Source organism: Xyrauchen texanus, chromosome 2 (assembly GCF_025860055.1).
Source record: "Xyrauchen texanus isolate HMW12.3.18 chromosome 2, RBS_HiC_50CHRs, whole genome shotgun sequence".
NCBI classification, from domain to species: Eukaryota; Metazoa; Chordata; class Actinopteri; order Cypriniformes; family Catostomidae; genus Xyrauchen; species Xyrauchen texanus.
In genome coordinates this window covers 53,800,579-53,825,363 of record NC_068277.1, presented here as the reverse complement: position 1 = coordinate 53,825,363, position 24,785 = coordinate 53,800,579, and the positions used below count along the sequence as shown (strand labels likewise).

Here is a 24,785-nt window from a genome sequence, read left to right as displayed (position 1 = left end):
ATTTAAAATGTTCCTAATATTGTTTTGGGAGTCCCCAACAACAGTTTTACATGCATGCAATGACAAACACTTTTGTTGTCTTATAATACGCATTTATGTTTACCTGATTTGCTCACCGACTCCCAAATGATTCGTTCAACGACTCATTTTTCCAAACCCCTCCTTTGTGTGACGCTAATCTGCAGTGATTGGTCAGATGACCCAGTCAGTTGTGATTGGTATACTCTGTGCAGCGATTGTCGGAAACGGAACACCCATCACCGCTTTGTAGTAAAAAAATCTAAATCAGAGAAGGAATTTGAGTTGATTTATGTTAGCGATCATAGCCCAAAGTTCGGTGGTAAACACCCAATCAGTTATTGTTTGCGTTAGCCCAACGCATAAACATATTGGTAAAGCACTGCATTACTACAAGTTATTGCTCTATTCTTTATGACAACTCCAGTAACATCGACAAACATTTCACATATTTCAAAAAAATTGACATTGGAGACCTAGAAGCTGCGCTGAGCGTAACTTACACAACACACACAAATACTTATTAAGCATGCTAAAAAACACATAAAAGCAACAATTATTAATAGTACTTACAGGTTGTGATTCGGAGGAGGAAGCTGATCCAAATAAACTTGGTACTGAACCTTCCTTCAGTATCAACCGGCTCGCAAATCCACACTTGAAAGCATTCATGCTCGTAAAGCAATCATCATTAAAATGACGTGAACACAGCACAAGGTTCGGGCTATACTTGTGTGGTATAGTTGTAAATATAAACTCTAGCCACTGATTCTTCACATGCTCGTCCCTGGGCAGTGAAAAAAGGTCGCTTTTGATATGCACTTCAGAACACAGCGTCTTGTTGTTGTCACGAACACCGGTGAAGGCGCCTCCTCCTCGAGCCTCCGGAGATCGCATTCACCCGAGTACTGATCTCGTAGTCTATATTTCCCTCTAGCCCACACACCTAGGTCTGATTACTCACCCAGCTGTTTCTCGTTACCTCACCCTATTTAACCGTGTCTGTTTGTTCCTTCCTTGTGAAGTCTTGTTTAGCCCCGGCGACATTTCCAAGCAACTTTAGAAACCTCTCTAGTTTATCCGTGTACCGATCTAGCGTTTCCCTGACACTGTTTGTTAGCTTCCTGCCCAGTTACTCTAGCCTGATTACCTACCACGACTGTTTGCTGCCTGCTCCGACCTCTAGCCTGTTCTCGTTACGCCTCTGCTTCACACTGTTTGCCTGCCCACGACCTTGCCTGTACGATCTGAGTTTGCTGTTTAAATAAAGCCGCACATGGATCCCAACCAACCTGAGTCTTCATTACAGTTGTCGACATGATGTTTTCAAGTTTTCCCTGGTGTCTGCGTGCACAATGAGTGGGCGCAGACAATTTGATAATTTTTCGTCTTGACGTCACAACGAAAAGGAAAATGACTCATTGGAAAAACGATTCATTAAATTGACTCAGAGTCGACTCCTACTTTTGAGAGACAATAACTTTTTTTACAGTGAACTTTCGTATATAAAACTTTGCAGGATGTTTTTGTTCGCTTAAATCTATGTTACACACTACATGAAAGGTAATTTTCAAAATTCCATAATAGGTGCCCTTTAAATTTTTCCCAAAGTCTAAGAGAGTATTAACCACACATAGGTTAATTTTCACTGCAATGGGGATTAAATCTCTTAAACTCCCATCCTCCAAAATATTAATCAGCAGGCATGTGGCAATCCGCTTTGTTACAACAATCATGAAGCTGCGTTCATGATTCATGTCAGAGCATCAACGCCAGCATCAAGCACCACTTTGAACTCACTATGAAAAGTGCTTGCACACAAAAACATCTTATTCTGTGTTTTGGTGATAGTTAAGATTTGCCGCAATTCTGTGGTAATTAAAATGCACCTTACTTAGGCTGAAAAATGCTTGATATCTGTCAAAAGTTCCATCTAGGTTTATTACTGACAGTGAATCATTGCTCATAATCAATTTATGCTGGTTTATGCTGTTTTAACAGAAAATGTGTTAATCTTGATTAAGAAAAATTAACACATTAAACTAAATAAAAGCATTCTTTAATGCATTACATTTGACAGCTCTTAATAATACTACAAAAGAGCTAAAACGTCTATGAATTATTAATAACAACTATTTAAATGCCTCCATAAGTTCCCTATGACCAAGGAAAAATAATAATTGTAGATGTCATTGTAAAAATGTAGTATACACAGTGAACCATGTTTACTTTAATCAATGAATGAAAGTGTCAAATAACAGGATGGTTAATGAGATTAAGCGAGTAGTATTTGGCTGCGCATGTAATACTAACGTGGCAGCCACCATGTGCGAACCCTCTCCATGTAGAAAAAAACTGCTTTTATAAGGTTACTTATATTACTAGAGTCTTCCTTTTAATTTGAGTGGTCGTGATTTCCTAAAGGTAAGTTCAAGGAGCATAGATAGAGTGTTATGAGAAATTTTGTTTAATTAAGACAACATTAGCGTTTACAGTGCAGACACGGCTCTTTTCCATACTATGAAAGTAAATGGTGACTTGACTTGTCAGTCCCTAGAATTCTGCCTAATATTCAAGAAAGAAAGAAAGTTATATGGGTTTGGAATTACTTGAGGGTGAGTAAATAATGTTAATTTTTTGGGTGAACAATCCTTTTAAAGCGCATTCAAGTGATATAGATCAAAGATTTGGCATGGGTTGTATTAACACACAAGATGCAGGTGGGGCCTGAACTCCCAGTGGGATAGTTCATCCAAAAAATTTAATTCAGCCATTGTTTACTCACCCCTGTTTTGTTATAACCCTATATGGCTTTCTTTTTCTTAACACAAAAAAATTGTGCTCAGTGATTTCATACAATGGTAGTTTATGGTGACCACCTCTTCAAGCTTCAAAAGGACACAAAAGAATAATTCAGAAGTCTAATAAATTATTGTTGTTATTGTTCTGAAGGCATACAATAAGGTTTGGTTAGAAGCAAACTGAAATTGTATGTATTATTTACAGAGGTGGGTAAAGTATCCAAAAACTATACTCAAGTAAAAGTAAAATTACTTAAAAAAATTATTACTCAAGTAGAATTAAATGTAATAATGTTAAAAATTACTTGCGTAAGATAGTTTCCAATAAAAAGAATACACAAGTAGTGAGTAACTAGTTACTTTCACATATAATGTAATACATGTTTCCTCTCCTATATTCCAGAACATGATACACCTTTAAGAATGATTATTAATAATAATAATAATAAATATAGCTGCAAGCAGCAAAACTGGGGTCAAGCCAATTATCGGCACCATGAGTAGCAAAAGAAGCTTTGTGACATGTTTTTGGTTAGAAAAAGTAAATTTCAATCATAAAAAAACATTTATTTTAAAAATAACTGAAAATAGCTAGTTCTTAGAATTTTATTCCAGTATGTGACACTGTTCTGAAACTGCTGAGGTACTATCTGGGTATTTTTATCATGCAGGAAAGCGTTCAAGAGCTATAAGCCTAAATTTAATTTTTTTGATTAGGGGCAGTGCGCCAAAATGCTGCAGGTATCCTCAGGGCCTAATGGTGATGACACGCACCAAGTTTCGTACCAATTCCTCAAAGCATTGCGGAGATACAGCCTCAAGTTCAATTTTGCTCGTTCTTCGTCGAATTCGTTGAAGTGCCTTTCAAAAATGGTATGGTTTATCAAAATTTGGTGAATACATTTTTCTGTGAATAACTAGAGTGCCTCTAGATGATGCAGGCCAATTTTCATGCAAATCAGACAAACAGCCTAGGACGAGTTCAAAATGGCGGAAACATTTTCATGATGGAAAATGACATCATAATGTGCAATCAAATCATCTTGAACTAAGAAATTTTGTTTCTAGGACTCACGGTTCAAAAGTTATTAACATAAACGTGAGTGCAAATTTGGGCATTTGGTGGCGATAGAGGGTTTGAGGTAGAGATGCCAAATTTGCTGTGGTAACAGATCAGAATGTCCTCTATCTGTGTGCCAAATTTCATTACTTGATTTTCATAACTCTTCCTTGACCCCAAAATAATAATACTATTAATATTATTGTAAATAATGGAAATTGTCATCATTCACCACCATGTTGTTCCAAACACGTGACTTATTTCTTCCATGAATCAAATTAAAGGCTCTCATTTTCTCACCCTCATGCCATCCCAGATGTGTATGACTTTCTTTCTTCTGCAGAACACAAATGAAGGTTTTTAGAAGAATAGGTCTGTTAAGATGCAGACGAGGGCAGACAAGGAGTGGGATCAAATGCGGGTTCTTTATTTTAAATCAAAGTGGAGACAAACAAGCAGGAACAAAAACATCCACGGGGGGAAAACTGAAACTAAAACATGAACACATCGGAGAAACACGGAACTGGGAAAACACGGCAGGATGAACACAGCTGGAAGGGTAGAAACATTAAACACGAGAGAGACATTCATCAACATTCAATGATTGACACGGAGTGGAGAACAAACAGTGTTTATATACACAGACACAGGATGATCACAAACGACAATCAGGTGAAAACAATGAGTGAATGCTGGCAGTAGTGAGGGCAGGGAACTATGGGAAATGTAGTGCATGACAGTGACATGTGAAATGCAGGGCAGACAACAGGGAATCGTAACAAGGTCCATACAATGTCAGTGAATGGTGACTAGAAATTTGAAGCTCCAAAAAGTGCATGTGAATGTGGAGATTTATTAGTAAAAAAGGATTAAAATATTGATCTTTTTCACACCCACATTTACTGTCTCTTCTGAAGACATAGATTGAACCAGTGTCATTTGAATTCCTTTAATTCTGCCTTTATGTGCTTTCTGAGCAAAGTTTTGGTACCTATTCACGTGTATTCTAGTATAATTTAACAGAGCTGAGATTTTCTTCTAACAATCTTTGTGTTCAACAGAAGAAGAAAGAAACACATCAGGGATGGCATGAGGGTGAGTAAATGATGTGACATTTTCAATTTTGGAAATATTATTCCTTTAAAGAGATGTTAGACAGAATGCTAACCTTAATCATCATGTACTTTCACTGCATGTTTTTCCCCCCTCCATATTTTGTAAAGAAATGGTGACTGAGACTGTTCCTCCCTAACATTCTGTCTAATATCTTTTGAGTTCCACAGAAACTATCACTTTAAGAATGCCTCTCAGATTTGTACGAATCTGTCAATTAGAACAGAAGTTTGGAAACCATTTTCTAGTAATTATTACGGTGAAAAACTTGAACAATGTTACACAGTCCAAAGTTGAATTATACAGTGAAGCACGATCATGCTTTATTCAAGCCTTCTGTCCTTATTTCACAGATTTTTACGTCCTGTGTAAATGTTTACAAGGATTTATACAGTAGGCACTGATATGTTGCAGCGCTGATATATAAATGCAAACTTAGAAACTGAGGTCATGAGAGCCCACAGTTACAGATTCACACTGAAAATGAATAAAATCACCATGACACAGACAAGCTCACATTATCACAATCTCTAAAACTTACCTCAACATGTTTTCTTAAGTTGGAACTGCAATTTTAATCTTGAAACATATCATTGTCTTGGTGTAAAATGAAGGCATTGTGTAGAGTGAAGAACATGTTTGTTAGGCACGCATGCTTCTGTAGTGTTGAACGTGACTCGAGTGACAGTGTGCAGCTGTGAAGTTCCGCTGTCGTAAGAGTCCCATTCAAAAATCTCAATAAATTACACATTTATTAACATTTAAATTAAAACCAGTAACGCAACAACAGGAGCACTACCCATTGTAACAAAGTAAAAGTAAAATTTTTCATCAGAAATGTACTTTAGTAAGAGTGAAAAGTACCAACCATAAAACATAGTAATAAAAGTATTTTTTCCCAAAAAGTTACTCAAGTAAATATAATGGTGTAAATGAAGTGCGTTACGACCCACCTTTGAATATTTCGTTGAAATGTTCACTGACCGTTGATAGACCGTGCGCGTTCATGAGAGTTTGCGCAGCCCCCGCTCTTGACATTCAAGTAAGAAACTGCTTTGTTTCGTTTCGACTGGACCACTTTTAGATTAGATTAGATTCAACTTTATTGTCATTACACAAGTACGGGTACAAGGCAACGAAATGCAGTTTGGGTCTAACCAGAAGTGCAATAAATACTATTAGTACAAATTAAATTGGACAAAAACTATCCCAGTAAAAGTGCAGTGGAAAGTAATTGCATATTACAGTTAAAGTACGGTTTTGCAAATGTATATGTAAACAATTGGTACTGTAAATAAACAGTCGGCAGTGCAAATGATATTCCAGTCAGATAAGTAGTGCAAGATGCATATGTAAACAGTTGTTACTATAATATAGTCAGCAGTGCAAATGAACATTATAGCAATGCAAATAACAAAGTGTATGAGGTATGAGGAGGGAGAGGAGAGTTTATCAGTATATGAGGGGAGTGGGATCAGTGAGGGTTAGAGTTCAGTAAAGAGACAGCTCTGGGGAAAAAGCTGTTCTTTAGTCTGCTGGTCCTGGTCTGGAGGCACCTGAAACGCCTGCCAGAGGGCAGGAGAGAAAACAGTCTGTGGGCTGGGTGAGAGGAGTCCTTAAGGATGCTGCGAGCTCGGTGCAGACAGCGTTTCCTCTGGATGTGCTTTCGATGGCAGGTAGTTGAGTCCCAGTGATGCGCTGGGCGGTTTCACCACCAGCTGCAGTGCCTTGCGTTCTGCAACAGAACAGCTCCCATACCACACTGTAGCACAGTTGGTCAGGATGCTTTCTATTGCACAGCGATAGAAGTTCACCAGGATAGTCGAGGAAAGCTGATTCTTCCTCAGTGTCCTCAGGAAGAAGAGGCGCTGGTGAGCCTTCTTGACCAGGCAGGAGGTGTTGGTTGTCCAGGACATGTCCGCCGAGATGTGGGTTCCCAAGAACTTGAAACTAGAGACACGCTCAACAGCCATTCACGCTCAACAAGGGCACTGGTGATATATAACAACAGAAAATACAACATAGCTGCACACAAACCAGATAACAGAACTTACAAAACATGTCTGAAAAGTTTGAAGTCAACAAGAAGATGCATTTCTATGCCCAGCCTTATTTATTTGAACTGGAGTACTCGGAAATCTTACCATTCTTTATCAAACAATAATTTATTAGAATTATTTTGAATTATACTTTTGTGTCTTTATGAAGCTTAAAGAGTTGGCCACAACAAACTGCTATTGAATGAAATTACTGAGTCAAGGGTGTAGCCAGGAAATTATTTGGGTGGGCCCCAATATAAATGGAAGGGCCAAGTTTTTGCCCAATTTTCTTTTAATACAAACTTTTCCTTAAAGGGCACTTTTTGCCCCTTTTCACAAGATGTAATTTAAATATTTGGTGCCCCCAGAATGTGTCTGTGAAGTTTCAGCTCAAAATACCCTACAGATAATATATTATACCATGCTTAAAATGCCAATTTTGGGGTGGGAATAAAAACAAGCTGTTTTTGTGTGTGTGTTTTTAAATGCAAATGACCTGGTGCTCCCTGCCCCATATACAGAATAGGGTGGAGTTTTGACATCTCTGCTTCGGATTACTAGACATCATAAGCAATATGATTGACAGCGAAAATAGCGGTGTTCAGCCCTATATGTTTGATCCGGAGTCGGAAACTTATGAGGGAGAGACTGCGTCAGAAGTAACAACTTTGAGAATTAACCAGGAAGTTTCCGAATGGATATTTGATAAATGTATTTATTTGTAGTAGATTTTTTTTCAATAGTATTGCAATGATGGATGAGCAACACATACACACACAAATTCTGGTAAAACGTTCGCAATGTGCTATAACGAAACAACACACACAAAAAAACATGTCCGTCGGCAGTGTCCATCAACAGTCGTGTGCAGGGCCTGTACAAAGTGACTTTGTACAGAATCTGTGAACGGCTTGTTCTGAGACAGTGTTTATGATTAATGGGGATTAAAACAAAATGACTGGGTGGATTTTTATCATTATAGGGTGGCTGTGTACACACTGCCAACACACCTTTATTTTCAAACACCATGTAAAAGTTAATTTTGCATAATAGGTCCCCTTTAACAACAGAGAAGAGGCGCATTCAAACAGCTCTTTCAAACTTTTACATTTTTTTTAAAGGGTAACTAAACACCTGCTCAGAGTCTGACTCCACCCACTAGAAATATTTGAAAATGCAGGAAAAGTGGGCAGACCCCGGCGGGGATAGAGGGAACCGAGTGCGGGGCTGAGCGGGGGGGGGGGCACCTGAGACTCGTAGTGACAGCTGCTGTCAGACTCTATGTTATTATTATTCCTCACACGGTCGCAAGACGACATGTACATGAATCTGGCGTGGTGAGCTGGAACCTGCTTACGTCAGCTGTCACCGCTTACGTCACGAAGTACCGCAACAGCCAATAGGAAAATTCAACTGCAGTAGCCACCGTTCAACCTGAAGAGGGCAGCACTCAGACATTTTTACACCATATATTGTAGAATTAAAACACTTTTGACACAAATGTCAAAAAAATTACTTGAATCAATGACCAGTACTAATAAAGCCCCATGCTTACAGATCATTAACTAAAAAAAGTTGGTTTAGGGTTTAGTTACCCTTTAAACTATTTTATTAATATTATATATATATATTTGAAGTAAAAAGAATAATCTGTAATATTCTGGGTGGGACTCTTGTCTTATTTGGGTTGGCCTAGGTACACCCAGACCCACCCTTGGCTACGCCACTGTACTGAGCACAAAAACATTTTCCCCACAATGTCTCTCTTTGTGTAAAGAAAAATAAAGTAATATTGCTTTATAACAACAAAGGGGTCAGTAAACACTGATTGAATTTTCATTTTGGTCGAACTATCCCTTTAAATATGTAAAATGCAATTTTGCCATTAATATGTAAGCTTTGCTGTATTTTAATTTTATCATTGTACCATATGAACATAGACTATATAAATAAAAGTGATTGCACCATAGTGCGTCATTCTTGTGTGCTCCAAAGCGAAACTTTGCCAACGGCATGCCATAAAACCAGCTAACTTCTAAAGAAAACAAATTAACAGCCACAATCAGCGTGATGACTCTGACTAGAACCAGGGCACGTTAGACTTTGATTATCAAGGTTATTAACACTTTAATAGTTTCACAAAACCACGTGCGATCATTGAGAATGCTGTAGACCGAGTCATGCATGTGGCAGTCTCTCTCCCCACCCTCCACACACGCTGCAGCGTTGATGCTGATGCGAGTACTCACCATCCTGACTCTCACATACCGAGCGGCGACACACACTGTCATCCACTCCTCCTTTTATTCTCTGTGTTGATCTTTGAGCAGCGCGTTAATACAGCAAAGTGGCAATTCGTCTCGTTGTTGTCAGTGGTGATATGACTAGACCACATCTAACTCACTCACGAGAGGAATTTGGCAAAGATCCGGTGATCAGCGGAGGAGATGGACGTGCATATTTGATCAGTTTGATTTAGAAGACACATCCCAGAGGGTTTTAAGAGGAAGCGAGAGACATTTCCATTCCAAAACAGTACTAGCAGCTCAAACCAGTGCCAAACGGGACCGGTGAGGAAGACGAGGTGGATGAAGACCGTTGTATTTAGAGATACATGCCTATACACCAGCAACGGGCGGGAGAAACCTGTTACAAGACCTGGACAAGACTACTGAAAGTCCCTCAGTCACCATCCTCAACAAGAGGGAGAATTTCAACCGACAGAGACCTATTTTGAATTTGGAAGGTCAGTTGTCAACTTTGTAAGCCTGTTTCATGTCAAAGTAATTTTTAGTTATAAAAGGGTATATTTTTGGGACATGGCACAAATACACGTGTCACCTTCTCCCTTAAGAATTGGCATAATGCCAGATATGGCCACGTGCTCTTAGAGCGTTACATTATCGATTAATGATGACGAAAAAAAACTAAAACGAATGATATTAAATTATGGTTATTTAATTGTTGAAATGTGTTACCGTTCCTCTGTTAACATATATACAGCCTTGATAGCAGTTTGTTCTTCAGTTTATATTGTAGCCTGAAATACATAGCCAAATAAACAAGATGAGAATATGTAAAGAGCGCGCGGTGACTCATTCATTGAGGTAGGAGACACAACTTGTGTGTGGTGCGTGAGGGGCCGTTCGCACGGGACACGTTTTTGTCCGTCTGCGCTGTTTTCCCATTGCTTTTCGATGTAAACATGCGCTAAACGGGCGTGTTTGACCCAGGCGCCACGAGACGCCGCGTTTTTTGAACGTCGTGTCAGGTTAAAAAGCATGTCAACTTAAAAAAAAAAACGCGTCTGGAGACACATGCGTTCTGTTCTATACTTTTGCTGCGTCTAATTTTTTAGACGTTTTACACGTTCTGTCTTAACATTCCACAACACACGCTGATAGCAGCGAAACAAACGTCTCGAATCTATCAGGGCTAATAAGGTGATTAAGTTGTTTATTTGCGTTACAGTGGGGCGAGCGGGATAACTATGGAGCCAAATCCGTGCCACATATATTTGCAAAATATTAAGTATTGCAAAAGAAAAAAAAGTATTGAGAAAAAAAATAATTAAAAAATAGCTAAAAAATGTATTTCTTGTATTAAGTAAAAATAAAAAATAATATAGCCTATATATTAATTAGTTTTTTAAATTTTTTTACTTAATACAAGAAAGAAAGTTTGGAGCTATTTTTTTATTATTATTTTTTATTAGAATTTTATTTTTGCCATAGGCTATATATTTGTAAAAGAAAGAGCAAAAAACACACACACACACACACACACACACACACACACACACACACACACACACACACACACACACATATATATATATATATATATATATATATATATATATATATATATATTATTTTTATTTTATTTTTTTTTTATTTTTTTGCTCTTTCTTATACTTTTGCAAATATGTGACATGGATGTGGCTCCATACTTGGGCAATAGAGACCAGACACGAGTGACTAACAGCGATAAACAACTTCACACACCGTCGGATAAGCAGCACCAATCCGACGAGCGACCACCTGTTTCCTGCGGAACAGACAGACCAATCGGTAAATGCTTCACTTTACTGAGAGATTAAAAACAAGATTACATTTATTTGCCCTATGTCTCCAAAATGTTCATGTGATATTTTATTTGAATGTTGCTTAACATTTTAGGCGACAGCGTTGCGTAAAAAGGGGCATAAAATATGGAAGTGCTGGGTTATTTGGAGATCTCTTACTTAGATTTATAGTGCTTTACAGTGCAAAAATCACATCACCTCAATCGCTCCTTCTCTCAGTCCCGCTTCAACGGCTCTCGTTGAGATTATTCTCCTGTAATCCAGCGCACGCCTTTCAACCTGCGTTACGCAATTGATGTAGTTTAGTTAGACACACACAACATGCGTGGGTCAGCAGGCTCGTTTCGTGTGGAGCAAATCTCTCTGAAATGAAATGACATAGATTACAGAGGAATGATAACAGTGGGTTGTGATGCCTGTATTTATTCTGCATAATAAAATCAGATTTTAACGCGGTTATGATGTTGTTATTGACCTGTGGTGTTGTTATTGCTCTTATTTTTATGAGAGAGTAATTGCCCTGCATCATCATTATTAAAAGTTTTACACTCAGGAATTTTATTTTTAGTCATGTCATGCTAGGTATTAACAATAATGAACAAAAAATGTTTTTACCAGCACACCCAAGTAGGCAGAGAGTTTTAATGAGCAAATACTGCCATATGCACTTCTGAACTTTGTTTGACTTAAAGTGACAGTTCTCTCATCATTTACTCACCCGCATGTCTTCCCAGATGTGTATGACTTTATTTCCTCTGCTGAACACAAACTTGAATGATGGCTAGAACTTTGAAGCTCCAAAAAGCACATAAAGGCAGCAGAAAAGTAATCCATAAAACCACAGTGGTTAATCCATGTCTTCTGTAGAGATATGATAGGTGTGGGTGAGAAACAAAAAAATATTTATGTCCTTTTGTGCTATCGGTTGAACTTTCAGTATGACTGATTTAGATTGTAGCTCTTTCAAAAATATTGATGATTTATTTTTTATGCAGGGGCATTTAAAATTTTTCATCCTATTAAATGCTCACTGGAATGAGAACGTCCCCTCCCCTAACTTCAAAATAACGGCAGGTATAAACAAGCAAAGTAAACAGCAAATAATGGTTTCTATGTGTCTTGGTTTGCTTTACGTCCTTTCTCTACCATTGACTATTCAATAGGTACAAGCCCTCCCAACTTATTTGTGAGCACAGGAATGAAAACTGAGCTTGTCGAACCATTTCATAGGTTATTAAACTTATTTTTTAATGCACGTGTTATTATATTGAAAATTTAAATTTAACCCATTGCACATGAACTCAGAAAAAAAGTAAAAACGTGCTTTTTCCTATATATCTATCTATCTACTATTTTCCAAATGAACAAGGGTTGAAAGTTTCTCAAGTCACTATTTATTTGAGTGTGAGCAAGCTTTTTATGGCTTTTTGTTTATTAATATGGGTGAGTGAGATTGCCAGGAAATGTGTCTTATTTGACTTTGGGGTTTGGTTGTTGGAGAGAAGAAGTAATTAAAATGGATGGGTAGAGGAAATTGAGATTGGCTAAGAGAGGCCAACATTATGGAGTCACTTGTCAAAACCGACTCTATCATTAGTCATTCCTGTTCATGGAAACAAAGCCACCAGCAGGTTATGTGCGATGGCAACGATAATGGTGATGTTGAATTTAATGTTTATAATAACTACAGAAAGCTTTCAAATTTAATCAAGGTGGTGATAAAATTTCATAAAATGCTCAAATCTCTCTGACTCTTGTCAGGTGGAAATCTCATATCTTAAAAGCATCTAAATGGGGTCTCTGTAGTTCAAATAAATTATTCTAACGAGAAAAAACAAACAAGGAAAAGCAGAGCTGTGTTAGCATGAAATAGGCATGAATAATCCATATCTGATAGTATTCAAGGGGATATAATGACATACAGACCCTTCCAGAGGTATTTGTCACAGCTATGCTGTGTAGATTAGGCTTAATTCTGGACTAAATCACTCAGTGAATTACTATTGATAGTCCAATTACTAGTCCAGCCCTGAAATTCTAAAGTTAAATTAGCATTTTTTGAAGATGCGTCAGCGCAATTATGGGAATTTGCAAACGTTTGTGCTTGAAAATGTTGGTTTGTAATGGAAATTGTGGCTTGAACCTGTAAAGTTTTAATTGTAAGATTAATATATTATATGGATTCAGAATCCATCACTTAGACAGACACTTGTTCTCCCTCTGTGGAATTAAGAGTGGATTTTTTTAGGTCAGATTTCTCCCACAGGCTCTTGATGTTAGATGCACTTTCAAGCACTTTCAAAAATCTTTTGAATTTTGAGGACCTACATCTCACTGACAACTCTTGCACATGCGCACAAACATATCTGGGTTCCAGACTGGGGAAAAAAGCACTTGGGTGCTACTGAATCCTACAGTAAAAAATGTAGGAGGCAACTGACTTTTTTAAGCCCTGTTTGGATGGAATTAGTTTTCTGGACATATGTCTGTAAAGTAGTTGTTACTGCAGACATATGTTTACTGTCAATTTGCACGGGATAAGCAACATTTGTAGAAATAGCAGAGATGGTTGTGTGTTTATCATTTACGTGTTGTCGTATAATGTATAAACTGATTACTTAAGCAGAAATTAGGTTTTTAAATATAAGCATTATGGGTCATTTAGTTGCCTCAAGCCATTTTCACCAAAAATGTGAAAGTGAAAGTTCATGGTTAAAAACAACCTGATCTCATGAAAATTCGTACATAATTTACGAGTTGGCTATTTCGTATGGTCTCGCACGATGTTGTTCGCATAAACTCGTATGACTTCATCACGTTGAAATTGCCGGATGTCTAATGTGGAAGTAAGCGCGAGTTCCGCGCACAAGGCATTATGGATATACTTATTAATAGTATGCCCTTACCCAAACTCCTTATCTAAACTTAACCAATCTGTAGAGTGTGCAAACATGATAGGAAGATGTTGTGGGTGACAGACGCAAGTAATTGTCGCGTATTAGATGGAAACGATGTCTAGCGACGTAATCGGTCGTAGGAATTCAAACAAGTGCAGTCGCATGATATCATACGAATTAGCCAAATTTAGAAAAGTTGTACGAATCCTGATGGTTTCGCCTTGAGAGTGTGTTAGGTAAAAATGGATTTAAATTTTGATCTGTTTCTCACCCAAAGGGAAATCATCGCTTCAGAAGACATATATTAAACCACTTTTATGTGGCCATCATGTGATTTTTGGTTCTTAAAAGTTCTGGTCACCATTCAACAGAGCTGAAATATTCTTCTAAAAATCTTCATTTGTGTTCTGCAGATTCCTACAGGATTAAAATCACGGAGAAGCTCTGGTAATTATTGCATTACCCCACGTCCCCATTTGAAACTTTAGTTGACAAATTGCCAAAAGTGACCATTTTAAGTGACATTGACAAGTACCATTTAGCGTATGAAACCACGTATCGACAATAATAATCGGCAATGGTGATTGTTGCAATCCCTGGATCCCTGACACACAGCGTTTTCTCATATTAATATTTTAATAAACATTGCTTTAGAACATTTTCAGGTAACTCCTTCTGTTCCATGCTCTGCGTTGCTTTATATAAACTTAACTTAACAGCCCTTCCTCACTGCAAGATGCTGTTTGCCACACCTCAAGACGTCCTTTTATTATTGATAATGAAGCAAGATGTTCACAGATCTGTGCCAAAGTGAATCTAGATGCTAATATGATAGAAACAGCTTCTCAATATACAGTATAAGATTCAGAGGGAGAGAGAGAGAAATATTAAAAAAGTGGAATCAGAGATAATGCTTTATCTGTATGGAGGAGAAGACTATGTGAAGGTATTTCAGGTAATGTTATGGGTTCAGGATTTATAGCCACTGTCCCCTTGAGGACATTTTCATTTGACACTAGCCAGCTGTGACTCTGAGCTTCTATCCCAGCATGCAGACTGCCATGTGAGCCTGCAGGGATGTAAATTGCTCATGGCTAGATGCCACTTTGCAACACTTGTGTGTGAGGATGAGTGTATGTGTGTTAGTGTGAGTGATGTATACCCTCCTACTGTTTGCTAGTGTCATGCTGGCTGTGTGGCTGACGATGCTCTGCATGGCACAGGGCTGCTCTGCCTCAGTGCTGCAGGAACCAGCTAACAGTGACGACAGTTCCAATGATTTTACTTACAGAACTCTAAAGCCCTGAGAGCTCTGAGGGTTTTTTAGGAGCACAGACAACTTGCTGCCATGGAGAAATTGAAAAGTTGATCTGAAGAGACACTGAGGTTTTGAAGCTGAGGTTGACATTTCCTTCCCTGCTGGTTTCTGAATGAGCTCATGAATATTTTTAGATTTTGTAAGTAGTTCTCGCATTTTCTTTACGAAAATAAACGAATTGTTTATTAATATAAACCAGTTGTTCTCAACTGGTGGGTCGCAAACCGAAAATGGGTTGCAGATCTGTTATGATTGAGTACAGACAGCAGGGAATCACAATGCTGAATGCAAATAATAAAATGCAACTTACCAGATAATCATGCATAGTTTGGACAGGAAAATTATTAATATAGGCTTATCAACTTTTAGAAAGTAGGAGACAGTGCTTCCCATATCTTTTGTTGTTGACTTCAGATGCTGTGTATCACATAATGGTATTTTGGCACAAATCCATCTTTCACTTGGTAGAAGCTAGCCAAATTACGAAGATGCCAACACGGACAGGTTGTCCTCATACTGTAAAACGAATCGGTTACTAACGTAACCTCGGTTCTCTCTAGATGAGGGAACGAGTATTGCGTAAGCTAGCTTACGCTACGGGAAAGATTCATCTTTTCTGAGATATTGAAGCCAAAAAATTATCCTTAATTTTGTATCCATTGTCAACGCAGTGCGGCAGCTGCAGACCTTGAGCGGGCTAGCTAGCGAGCTCATAGGTTGCTCTGCGGCAACTGCTGCAGCCTATAGACGAGCTTGGGCGAACTCGCATCCAATGAGAGGCGTCCGCGCTCACTGCATCAAAGCCCGGCAAAATGGGCGTGACTAGAGTGCATATAAGCGTAGTTACGTAGGCTGGAACCCTGGTTTTCATTGAATGAAGCGAAAAATCGCTGCGTGGCGCGAGCACGGCCGGTTACGCAATACTCGTTCCCTCATCTAGAGAGAACCGAGGTTACGTTAGTAACCGATTCGTTCTCTTACGAGAGGTTCTCTCATATTGCGTAAGCTAGCTTACGCTACGGGAACCCTTTGTCAACGCCGTGCGTGCCAAGCATCCACTGCATAAGCCCCAGGGAATTAAGGGGGACCCGGGGGAGCCCTTGTGAGTGGGGAATTAATATTTGGCCGGCAAGAGTGCGGGCCAGTGTGTGTGTAGTACATAAGCACATAGACAGAGCGGCGGTGCCGGTCTGTGTGGAATGTGTCCCAGTAATGCAGCTCACCAGGGGAGCTGTAGCGTATTAAACCGCTAGCAGTTTAGCCTGCAGAGCGGGTACTTCCAGATTGTAAAATCTGACAACGGTGGAGGGGGAAGCCCAGCCCGCTGCCACACATATGTCGTGAATGGAAATCCCGCTGGACCATGCCCACGAGGAGGCCATGCCTCTAGTGGAGTGAGCCCTAATGCCTAGTGGGCATGGTAGGTCTTTTGACGCGTCTGGCGGCAGCAATAGCGTCCACTATCCATCTGGACAGTGTCTGTTTCGGTGGCGAGACCTTTGGTGCGCCCTCCAAACGAAGCAAAAGCTGCTCAGAGCGTCTGAAAGATCGCGGAGCGCGCAGTATACAATCTCAGTGCTCTGACTGGGCAAAGGAGATTGGCGTTACGTTCGCTATAAGATGCTGGTAGCGCCGACAAGGAAATGATCTGTGCTCTGAAAGGAGTACCGATCACCTTGGGGACATAGCCGTGTCTAGGCTTTAAAATGACCTTGGAGTCACTTGGTCCAAACTCAAGACACGCAGCGCTAACAGACAGCGCGTGAAGATCTCCCACCCGTTTAACTGATGATAGGGCAGTTAGAAAAACGGTTTTAAGTGAGAGGTGTTTCACATCCACGGATTGAAGCGGTTTGAAGGGAGGGGCTTTCATAGCTTCGAGAACTATAGAAAGATCCCAGATAGGAACCGATGGGGGGCGTGGAGGGTTCATCCTTCTAGCTCCCCTGAGGAAGCGGATGACCAGCTCCTTTTTACCCTGTGACTGGCCATGCAGGGGTTCAGCGAACGCCGCGACGGCCGCCACATACACTTTGAGCGTGGATGGGGATCTGCCCTTATCCAGCAGCTCTTGTAAAAACACGAGCAGCGGCGATACCCCACATGTCCGTGAGTCCAGGTCTCTGTCGGTGCACCATTTTGAAAACACAGACCATTTTGATGCATATAGTCTTCTCGTGGAGGGGGCTCTAGCGTGTATGATGGTGTTTATTACTCCTTCTGGCAAAGCGACGGGTAGTCGTTGATCACCCACGCATGTAGCGCCCAGCGCTCTGGGTGGGGATGCCAGATCGTGCCGCGAGCTTGCGAGAGGAGATCTGCTCTCACTGGGATGGGCCACGGGGCTGTCAGTGACAGCTGCGTAAGCTCCGGGAACCATGTTTGATTCTCCCAGTGTGGGGCTATGAGGAGCACCGAGTGGCGCGTTTCCCTGATCCTCTGCATTACCTGTGGCAATAGCGAGACGGGAGGGAAGGCGTAAAGCGGGCGGTTGGGCCAGTCCTGGGCCAGTGCGTCCTCACTTTTTGAGAAAAATATTGGGCAGTGAGAGTTCTCTTCTGACGCAAAGAGGTCTATCTCTGCTCTGCCGAATATGCGCCATAACGTTCCCCTGGGGGAATATTGTCTCTGGACAGTCTGTCTGGGCCGTCGTTTAGGTGGCCTGGCACGTGCGTCGCCCTCAGCGAGCGCAGGTGGCACTGGGACCAACTCAGTATGCGTTTCGTCAGATGGAAGAGGTTCCTGGATCTGACACCGCCCTGACGGTTTAGATAGGATACCACAGATCTGTTGTCCGAACGGACCAGGACGTGGTGACCCTGAATGACCGGGAGAAAGTGCACGAGTGCGTACTCGACCGCTATCATTTCCAGACAATTTATGTGAAGGAGCTTTTCCTGAACTGACCATAGGCCAAAAACCGGAGAGCCCCTGCAGACCGCGCCCCAACCCGTGTTGGACGCGTCTGTCGAAATGACTTTTCGGCGAGATACAGCTCCCATCGTCACTCCCCGCTGGTACCATTCGGCCACTGTCCAGGGCTGCAGAGCTGAGATACAGGTCTGAGTCACTCTGATCGGCTGGCGGCCTGTGGCCCAAGCCCGGCGAGACGCGCGGGTGTTTAGCCAATGCTGAAGCGGGTGTCTAACCCAGCTGAAGTACTGCTGCGGCTGAGGCCATGTAACCTAGCACTCTCTGAAATTTTTTCAGAGGCGTGAGGCTGTTCATCTGAAAGGACGCGGCTAGTCGCTGAACACGGCGCGCGCGCTGTGTAGATAAGCGAGCCGTCATTGCCACTGAGTCTAGTTCTATTCCAAGGAAGGAAATTGCCTGACTGGGCTGTAGTGAGCTCTTGGTCCAATTGACTGCAAGGCCCAAACTGTTCAGATGACTGAGGAGAACTGTCCTGTGAGACAGGAGCTCCGTATGTGATTGTGCCAAAATCAGCCAATCGTCCAAATAGTTCAGAATTCGCAAACCCTGACTCCGCAGGGGTGCGAGTGCCGCATCCATGCACTTCGTGAAAGTACGGGGTGCTAAGGACAGGCCGAACGGAAGGACGGTGTATTGATAAACCTGGCCGTCGAAGGCGAATCTCAAGAATGGCCTGTGATGGGGATTTATCTGAATCTGAAAGTATGCATCTTTCAGATCGAGAGAAATAAACCAGTCCCCCTGGCGCACATGCGCGAGGAGTTTGCTGGTTGTAAGCATTTTGAACGGTCTTTTTGCAAGCGCTTTGTTCAAAACCCTGAGATCTAATATTGGTCTGAGGCCGCCGTCTTTCTTGGGGACAAGAAAATAACGGCTGTAAAACCCGACTCAGCTCAGAGGCGTGCACTCTCTCTATGGCCCTTTTGCACAGAAGGTTTGCTATTTATGAACGAAGCATGCATGCTGCTTCCGTGTTCACAGTAGTTTCGAGCCACGCTCTGAAGCGAGGAGGACGGCAATCGAACTGTAGCAAATAGCCCTGTTTTATTGTGCTTAACACCCATTCGGATATCCCTGGAATATCTTCCCATGCTTTGAAGTGTAATGTTAGAGGGTGAATGGCCAAATCGCCCTGATTGCCGCACACAGCGCACTGAACAGAATGTGTGAGCGCGCTTAGTGTGTTTATGCATAACTGCTCGCAGACAGCAGAGACAGGCTGTTCTGTGAGTGACTTCCCGATTGGGGTAAATGGGGAAAGAGTCACATCTGTTAAGTGATGTGCGAGCATAGTCACGGGCACAGGACTTACATGCGGAGAGGTGTTTGCTGGCCGTGTGACAGAGCGGGCAGAGGAGGGGCGCGCGCACGAGCTCGTTTATTAACTCTAACACTCGAGCGGTTCGTAACCGCTTTATGTGAATGTGCTCTGATAGGGACACGGGATGTGTAATGCTTGTGTGTAGGGCTGAACACTGGGTTGTGGGCACATTTTCTACACATAGGGCATGTTTGCTCTTTACAAGATTTCTTTGGGTCGCCGTGAAAACGGCGTTTGAGCGCAGGCAAGCGGGTGTTAACACCGGCTTGTTGGCTGCTGAATCTACCACTGTAGTAGCCTGAGAGAAGGGGACTGACAGGGGGCGAAGCTTTGACGGTGGTCCGGCCGCGGCGGGACTGATCCGTCGTTTTGTCAACAAAGCTAGGAGGACTTCGGTTGTTCGGGTTTCAGCGCGATTCTAGGCCGAGGCCCGTGGGACGGCGGTCTACGGCGGCTGTCTGAGCGCGATCGAGGGCGGCCGCCCTGTTGACGCTGAGAAGTCTGCAACCGCCTCTGGATGCCTGCTTTCCTCATCCCACTCCCGTAGAAGGTCCGCTTGGAGGATCTGTAAAACGGCCATAGAGTGCAGAGCAGATGCAGCTTGGCCGGCGGCGGAATAGGCACGGCCAACACAGGCGGAAGTTGTTCTGCAGGCCTTAGACGGGAGCACTGGTTTAGACCGCCATCTCGCGGAGGGCGGGCAAAGGTGTGCTGCTACCGCATCCTCAACCGGAGGGATGGAAGCGTAGCCCTTCTCGGTGGCGCCGTCCACTGAAGCAAGAGAGGTGGAGACGTGGGATCGGACCCTGGCCGAGAAAGGCGCATTCCAAGATTTGGAAAGCTCGGCATGGAGTTCCGGCAGGAAGGGAGCGGCCCGGGTAGCGGGTGCTGCGTGGCGGCGGCTCTGAAGAAAGCAGCCGTCGAGTCTGTTGGGTGCCTGCTCAGGGGGCGGTGACCACTCGAGCCCGAGGCGGTCAACGGCCTGTGTGAGGAGGCGTGTTAGTTCCCCTTCGACTCCGGCGCGGGTCCTGCTGGATTCCTGGGCCGAGGAGGAGGCGTGTGAGCCTGACCACTCCTCGTTGTCCGAAGCCATGATGGAACACGCTTCTTCGTCCGAGATGGCAGCAGAGCAGCCGCTTGGCGGCAACTGCGCGTCCCGGGTGGGCGGGGAGGGTGAAGGCGATGCTCGAGGGATGGGCTCCGGCGAGGCAATCGCTTCTACCACTGGTTCCGGCAGCCTTTGAGAGCGGCGCTTTTTTCTGCGCGGCTGAATAGAAGGCGGCGCGGCGGCGGCTTCGGTCCTGAGCGCTTCGAGTCGAGCCCGCAGGGTCGACATCGGCAGCTCCTCGCAGAGATCGCATCCGCCTTCAGCGAGGGCGAGCTCTGCATGCCCCAGTCCCAGGCAGAGAGCGCAGATGATGTGGCGGTCTCCGGTGCTGAGAGGGGCGCGGCATGAGGCGCAAGTGGAGCGAGGCATCTTTAAAAAGACGCTTGTACTCTTTTGTGAAGTTCTTAAGAACTAGCTTGCTTTAAAAAGAATACGTCGCCGGATGGCGTAGCTCGCAGTGAGCGCGCGGACACCTCTCATTGGATGCGAGTTCGCCCAAGCTCGTCTATAGGCTGCAGCAGTTGCCGCAGAGCAACCTATGAGCTCGCTAGCTAGCCCGCTCAAGGTCTGCAGCTGCCGCAGTGCGTTGACAATGGATACAAAATTAAGGATAATTTTTTGGCTTCAATAATTCAGAAAAGATTAATCTTTCCCGTAGCGTAAGCTAGCTTACGCAATACGAGAGAACCTCTCGTAAAAGAACTGTAATATTAATACATTTCAAAGTTTGACTAAGGACATTTATGTTTACTTTTGTTCAATAAACTGTTTGGGTACTGCACTTGAAAAATAGCTCTTTGGTTGAACATGAATCAACAGTGGTTCCATGTGTTTGAAATTAGATTTCTTAACACTTACTCTCCCTATCGAGTCTCATGCAAAGCATGATGGGAAATGGAAATCCCCTGCCCAGTTTTATCAATGCTAAATGAACACCACAAAAAGTATTCATGTAGTCCCAACTGAAATGGATTAAGTAAACTTCCATTTTACAAATTTAAATGAATGCAGTGAGATCAAGTTAAAACAAAATGTTCTAGAATTGTGTTGCTTTAGCTCATTTTAATTAAGTAAATTGAACAAGTTGCAAAAATCATTTTTTTTGAGTGTGTTGGATCGCAAGTTGATCTAAAGTCCAAATTTAAAATCTAGGTCTTGAAGAAAAACCAGTTGAGCTTCACTAAAAAAAACTAAATGTTTCCACATACATTCACTGAGTACTTTAATAGGAAAACTTGTAAACCTACTTATTCATGCAATTGTCTAATCAGCCAATCATGTGGCAGAAGATAAATGCAAAACAATTATCCAGATACGGATCAGGAGATTTCAGTAAATGTTCACATCAGAATGGGAAAACTATTCTACAGTGATTTCGACTGTAGCATGATTGTTGGTGCCAGACGGCCTTGTTTGAATATTTCTTTAACTGCTGATCTCCTGAGATTTTCAAACACAATAGAATTGACTCCGAATTATGCCAAAAACAAAAAACATCCAGTGAGAGGCAGTTCTGTGGATGGAAATGCCTTGTTGATATGAGAGGTAAATGGTGACTGGCCAGACTGGTTCGAGCTGACAGAAAAGCTACAGTAACTCAGATAACCACTCTGTACAATTGTTGTGAGCAGAACAGCATCTTAAAATGCACAACATGTTGACCTTGAGGCATATGGTCTACAACAGTAGAAGACCACATCAGGCACTTAATTAGGACCATAATGTTCCTAATATAGTGCTCAGTGAGAGTATATTTGCATACAATAAAAAATAATCAGTATTTTTTTTTAACATAACAATATTTGTAAGCATACAAAACTTACATCTCCAAGATCAATTAATAGATCACATCTGTAGTTGACCATTTACTCTTCTCCAAGATATCAAAAAGTCTGGTGTAGCGCCACGTTTTACGATTTTCTCATCTACTAAACACAGTCAGTTTGCAGTGTGCAGTGTGCACTGTCATGAGAGTGCACTTTAATTCAGCCTGTCAGCCTGGGGATTGCGAAGGTAAGTGAATATATGCATGAACCAAATGTCTGTTTTTACCTGTTCACCTGTTTAAAATTTTAGGTGCTAAAACTATAGTGAACAATAATGTACTTTTAATGCGAGCCAACAGAAGGACATTTTAGTGTAACCTGAATTAATTGTGTTTAATGGGTTAAGTGGGGGGCCATGGACCTCCCAGATGTATGACATATTTTATGTGCGCTATGAGGGTATGTGTAATTAATAAAACTAGTCATGTCCATATGTGACAGACAGATTCTCAGCCTCAAATGCAAGTGTTAGTATGATCAAAAGTGGCAGTTAGCGCTGTGTTCTGCTTTCACATCATATCACAGCCAGCAGCACAATCAGCATTTGCAATTACTACTTTCAGAGATGAAGTCACTGTGTTTTCTTCCCTCTTGCTCTCTCTGCCTCTCTTTTCTATTCCTCTCTGTTTTTCTTTGCTTCACTTCTCACATTGTGATTTGTTTTTATTAACTAGGTACCAAACAGAAAGCAATAAATAAGTGTTGGATTATGTTTCAAAGTGAGCTTACTGTTTAATGCTAAGTGTGCAAAGTGCTTAGTCACATACGTGTCATCCTTATAAATGGAGGAAAAGAAAAATAGACTTGATGCAAATACAGACATTTAAAAATAAATAAATAAATACAGCAAATTCCTTTAATTTTGTTCTCAAATCTCTAATTGCTTGGCCGCCTTCTCTCCTCTCTCTGTTTATTTTCCCTCTCCCTTCAATATTTGTTTTGTATTTTTACATACAAGTCCTATTTGTTTGTACTGTGTTACTAAATAAAATCTCTTGAGAGATGAATTTTTTCCTTTCTGACAGTTCTCCTTTCTTTTTATTAATGTTTATTATACCAGAACTTATATTTCTGTCTTTACCCCTATTTTTCTTTCCTGTCTCTCTTTCACTTCCCCTTTTGTCTTCCCAGAGGTTTTGTTGATACACTTGTTAATAAGTAGCACAGTGTTTTAATTATTTAGCTTTGGTAATTTGATTCTTCCCTGTATATCAGCATACTTGAATTTTACCCCAGTACGGTGTTCTCTGTCAGTTTTGGGCGTTAAGATGTCAGAGGTTAACACATGCTGTGTGGTGGACATGCGCTGTATGTGTGTGTGTGTTCTTTCTTTTTGGCTGGCAGTCTATATATGTGTTCAGAAGAATGTTTGAGGTGTTCAAGTGTGTGTATGTGGTGATATGGGACAGTGCATGATGCATTTATTTATTTACAAAACTGGGTTTAGACTGCTGTGCAGTGTCAGCACAGAGATTCAGTGCAGATGATAGAAAGACTACTCAGTAAAGGTAATCACATGGTCAGTGATTATGCCAAAACACAATGGGTAGAGCTATTTATTTAATCAAGAGAAAGTGAGGTCCTTAGACCATGTTGAAAATCTGCTTTACACTGGAAATGAACAATGGTACAGTAATGGATGTAATGGTACAATGTCAAATGAATTAGAAATATTAAAGGGATAGTTTACCCCAAAATGAAACTTCTCTCATCATTTACTTACCCCCCAATGTGTATGACATTTTTGCTCTACAGCACACAAACAAAGATTTTTAGAAGAATATCTCAGCTCCGTAGGTCCATACAATGCAAGTGAATGTTGGCCAGAACTCTGAAGGTCCAAAAGCACATAATTGCAGCATAAAAATTATCCATACTACTCTACTGGTTAAATCCATGTCTTTTGAGGTGTAGGTGTAGGTGAGAAACAGACCAATATTTTAGTCCTTCTCCACTTTAAATTTCTCATGATTTGAATGTAAATGCCCACAGTTGTGATTGGCTAACATCCTGCAGCCCTTCTAATACAGCCATATTTTAAATGCAATCCAAAGAAAATGAACAAACTCCACACAGCATTATAAAACTACATTTCAGGGTTAACACATAATGTACACCCAACACATTTCATCTGAATGTATCAAACTGTTCAAACAAGCACAGGATAAACTATCAAACATTCATGACATTTAAAACATTCGTAAATGGAATTGGTTACTTATGTTTTTTCCCAGTCCAATAGTCCAATATGAACTGTCTCATC

At 41.5% G+C, this 24,785-nt stretch overlaps 1 protein-coding gene across 2 annotated transcripts in view; it reads left to right on the top strand.

The window, feature by feature from the left end:
- The first annotated feature begins 9,316 nt into the window (after window positions 1–9,316).
- Window positions 9,317–24,785, top strand: part of slc8a4b (solute carrier family 8 member 4b) — a 115,454-nt gene continuing 99,985 nt past the window's right edge. Inside the window, exon 1 of one of the 2 annotated variants that reach the window (XM_052091362.1) lies at window positions 9,317–9,777. The gene's annotated coding sequence lies outside the window, so the exon portion shown is untranslated. Of the gene's footprint in view, window positions 9,778–11,054; window positions 11,105–24,785 lie in introns of those variants that run through there. The other variant, XM_052091370.1, reaches the window with a different exon arrangement.